The 4,676-nt window shown below is 44.1% G+C and overlaps 1 pseudogene; it reads right to left on the bottom strand.

Annotated features, from left to right (window-relative positions):
* The window catches only part of LOC104962368 (uncharacterized), a 23,892-nt pseudogene that overhangs the window by 2,488 nt on the left and 16,728 nt on the right, over positions 1-4,676 (bottom strand).

The raw sequence follows: 4,676 nt of genomic DNA, 5'->3' as shown, positions 1-4,676 counted from the left end.
GGGAATGGGAGGCACTATGTAGCCTTTGCTCCATAGACTGTAGTCACAGATAGGAAAGGAAGGAAAGATAATTAATAAAGATTTACTGTAATATAGGTTTAATTTATTTCAAAAAGGTTCATTCGTTTTTCAATCAAAACCAACGACTCAGGATAATTTTGTTTTGATTTGGAATACAAATAAAACCATCCTTTAGAGATTTCAAACACATTGTAGCTCCTTACAGTTTCAGCTTCTTCATTATAGGACAATATACACTTTCTACAATTAATTCATTTGTTTATTTGCTGCTATTTTATTTGTATTGCTGTGTTCTTGCCTCTTTATTTAATATTCTACTCTACTCTTCTTATTTTTGTCCGAGAGGTCCCTTTGCTGTAAAATAGTAAATGACCCCCATGGTGGTACGAATAAAGTGTTTCCAATTTATAAATGCTAAAGTGATCTACTGCATCACAACACATTTGAGCTATGGTAGATCAAAAAGCCCCGTCGTGCCAAAGCAAATGACAAAGCATTGTATTCCTTCAGCATTTAGCAGTCTTTGCCAGAGACTTGTGAAGGACTTCCTTTTAGTCCCTAAAGGTCTCTGTCTACGTGTAATACCCTTATAAATGATGAGTCAGGGATGCCAATGTCTAAGGCTCTTATGCTCCATGAATTGACGGACTGATTGAAAGTTGTATTATAAATTAAATGTGATATGTTAAATATCTCCTTCAGAAGGGAAACCATAATGATACACAGAGAAAGCTAACAAGCTCATTTCTTTCGTGGTCTCAGATCAGCGCACCCTTTCACTGACCTTTTCAAACTATTATTACATAACCCTCAGGCACTTAATGAGCTCTGAGATGTTCCAGTGCTGGAGCAGCCACCGCAGCCGAAAAAGTCTTGAGGTGTCACTGTTCATCAATAATCACTACATTTGCAAAAAAGCTCCCCGCAGCCTGAGAGATGGACATCAGCGGCCGATTGACTGTTGTGATGCAGTAGCTCACTATAGCATTGTTGTCCATTACTGAAGAAGCTGAAAAAGCACAGTGGTGCTTCAAGCTAAAAGCTAATGTTCTGCTCACCATGTTCACCACCTTTAATGCTACCACAGCTTAATAGCACTATTAGATGTGACAAGTGGGAATGCCACTAGATTTAACATCATGTAATGAGTTTGCTCTTTGTACTCAGAAATCCAGTTACGTAGTTGTACTTACGTAATTCAGATTTGCCCAAACGGCTCATTATTATGATAGAGGCAGGCTCTAGTATCACACTGCATAAATGAACAGTGTTGGTACCACTCACCTGTTGTTGTTGGTACTGCAGGAACTGTTGCTGCTGGAACTGGTGAATGTGTTGGAGCTGTTGGAGTTGGTTCTGCTGCTGCAGGGTGTAATGATGCTGCTGAAGGTAATTGCCCACCGTCCCCTCAAACCCCTCACCAGGAGTCCCCGCCGCTCCACTGCCGCCACCTGGAACAACAAATACACACTCACGCCTTAGAGACACAGGCTACTGTCCAAAGGTTTGGAGAATAGATTCAGTACGCACCTGCAGACATGATGTATGAGCCTGCAGCGGGCGAGGCCATGCCCGAGGGCTGGCTGGTGATGGGGTCCCAGGCGTCAGAGGACGACAGGCAGTACAGGCCCTGTGACACGTAGGTGTGAGGCCAGACGTCCGCCGAGGAGTGGTGGAGCACCTGGTCTGCACGGGGTACAGAGAGGTGAGAGGAGTGAGACACATTAGGATAATAGGAAAACAAAGGGTTGTGATTAATTACAGATTTCCACAAACAATGTGTTTGCCTTTCTTTCCTGCTCTGTCAAAGTCATAATTTAAGGATTCAAAATGTTCCCTCTTTAAGATAAATGATGACACAGTTATAACATTAGACTTTGACACCTCAGCCTGTTCACAACTCAATATATTTGAGCTTTTATCTCTTAAAAAACGAAAAAACATTAGCATTAAAATGTTTTGCTCAGGATGTACTGTAATAGAGTAAAAGTGAAGATGCTGAATCCAACCTCAGACCCAGTGCTGTGTATTAAGACATGAGCGGCATAGCATGAACCAGCCCTCATCTTAGAGCAACCAACTGTTACCACTTTAATGTGAAAATAGTTAGAATAGTTGCATTTTTGTGCACACATTCAGGCTGAACTCAAACTGACTGTGGCTGATATTACAGCAAAAAACATCTTAATTGCTGCTTTGTGTGTGTGTGTGTGTGTGTGTGTGTGTGTGTGTGTGTGTGTGTGTGTGTGTGTGTGTGTGTGTGTGTGTGTGTGTGTGTGTGTGTGTGTGTGTGTGTGTGTGTGTGTGTGTGTGTGTGTGTGTGTGTGTGTGCTAGATAAAGCACAAAGCCAAGCACATATGGCAGTGGTAATGAGAGGAGTGCTAAGTCCTTGTGCTAACCTACAGGGTCCCTCAGGCTTTGGCAGCGCTCTGCTTTGCTTCACACCAGCAATAACTAAAGAAAGAAACACTTTTCAGATTTAATCTGTGGTATTTCTGAACAGCCAGAAATAGACCAGCTTGCCTTCTCTCCGTTGTATCATCCTATTAGCAACTAAACTAATCATATTATCGAGTGACTTAATCTACAAATCAGAATATGAGTTTGTTTACTGAACTGTCTTTTTTTAATTCAACCAAGTTTAACGTCATCATTGCTTTTTGGTGCAGTTCATTTTGGAAAGAACTGATATGAAATTGCATCCTCATCACACTCCAATGAGAATGTGTTCTGATATTTCAGAAATGAATGGCTGTCATCAGAGTTTGTCATTTGGGAGTTTTTGAGTGAATGCCCAGTAGCAGTGAAAGGCGGTAATGTGCAGCTGTGTGTCCGCCCTCCATAAGTCCTTTACAGCTGCTAGGCAGAATCACTGACTCTGCTTGTTTAAGGTTCCAATGGGGCTCAAATGTTTCCAAAACTGTGCATCCACAATTCAAAACACAATAGTTTAGTGTGGTCTGAAGACATATTACTGTAAGGAGTCCTATTATACTACAATCTACTACAGAAACGCCTGTAAAGATGTTGACACTGTTTTAATCCGTTACATGAATACAAGTAAACTAATTACTAATATTCCTCCCCAATATTCAACCTCTAATTCTGGGTTAATGTTCGTTGCCTGACCATATCTTCGCAATGGTTCCACACTGTGTCTTACAGCTATTTGTAGGAAGGTTTAAAGTGCAGTACCTCTGCTGGTGATGCTCTCCTGGTTGACCTCGCTGAGGTGAGCGACGCTGCCCTGGTTGGAGCCGGCTCCCATACTCTCCCCGTCCATCGAGTTCCAGCCAAACAGAGTCATCTCAGAGATGGCAAACTGCTGCATTATGCCTAACGAGTAAGAGTAAAATAACTGTTAGATATATTTAGCTAACTGAATCACAATTACAGAGCATACAACAAATCCCAGTCGTAGCTTTGCTGAAACATATAAAGGTAAATTAGGAGTGAAAGGAATAAAATAAAAAGTGATAGTGCCAAGCAGAAAATATGATGCAGATTCCCAAAGTTTAACTGCATCAGGTGATGAATTTCAACTTTGGTTATTGTTATGTAACCTTTGTGTTACTTATTGACAATTGAACTGTCCAAGATGTGTTTTTTACCTTGCAGATACCTGGTCTATAGCATAAGATAGAAAGCCACTGTCATTGTGTGGAATATAACAGAATTAAGAGCGCTTTCCTCATCAGGGCAGTTCAAAGATAATAAAGCACAAAAAGTGGGTCCACCTTTTGGGGTGGACACGTTTGCACACGAGCCATGGCCAAGATAGCTGCTCTACGCCTTTCCACCGCTGCGTCTCATTCTCCCCCTCCTGGAGAGGGTGAGACGAGAACGTCTGTCAGTCATCCTGGTGGTCCCAGGTCGTCGCTCGGCGCCGTGGTACGCAGAGGTGACACAGATGATGGTGGGCCAGCCCTGGACGGTTCCCCAGGTCTGGGGGGCGTTGTCTCAGGAAGCAGGTGCAATAGGGGCGTTACCTACTCTGGACCGACCTCTCCAGGCTTAGCTCCTGAGAGGGACAGGCTGAGACGGGAGGGACTGTCTGACAAAGTTATTCAGACTATCCAGGCAGCAGGAGCAGGATCCACCACAGCCTGTTACAGGACGAAGTGGTTGGGATTCCAGCGGTGGTGTGAAGAAAGGAGTCTAGAGCCTCTATCATGTACGTTGGGCTCTATTGCTCATTCCACAATTAAGGTGTACGTAGCAGCCATCTCGTCCGGTCATGAGGGATTTGGCGGCAGGTCAGCCTTTAGTCAACCGCTTATGACGCGGTTTTTGCAGGGGGTTAGGAGACAGCGCCCAGTGGTGCATGCCTCCACCCCGCAATGGGATCTGCCGTTGGTGCTCAAGGCTCTGGTCACAGAACCATTTCAGCCTCTGGAGCTCTCCTCCCTGAAGGCGCTATCATTGAAAACAGCTTTGGGTCAGTAGGTATCTGACCCCCCCCTGGACATAATGCACTTATGTATTCCCATGCTCCTTAGGGACCTGGGAAACATGGTGTGCAATAAGCCCCATACAGGGCTGGAGGACGATAATCCCCACGATAATGGGGGGGAGAGCTTTGCCCATTATTTTCCATGCACACTCTTCATGAGGTAAGCGTGTCTGAGTGTCCTCTACCAGCCAAGTAAGCTGC

This window comes from Notothenia coriiceps, unplaced genomic scaffold, assembly GCF_000735185.1.
Source record: "Notothenia coriiceps isolate Sejong01 unplaced genomic scaffold, NC01 NC01_scaffold00034566, whole genome shotgun sequence".
In the NCBI taxonomy this organism is placed as follows: Eukaryota; Metazoa; Chordata; class Actinopteri; order Perciformes; family Nototheniidae; genus Notothenia; species Notothenia coriiceps.
Note: the sequence above shows the minus strand (reverse complement) of the source record. Positions and strands in the feature narration are given on the sequence as shown.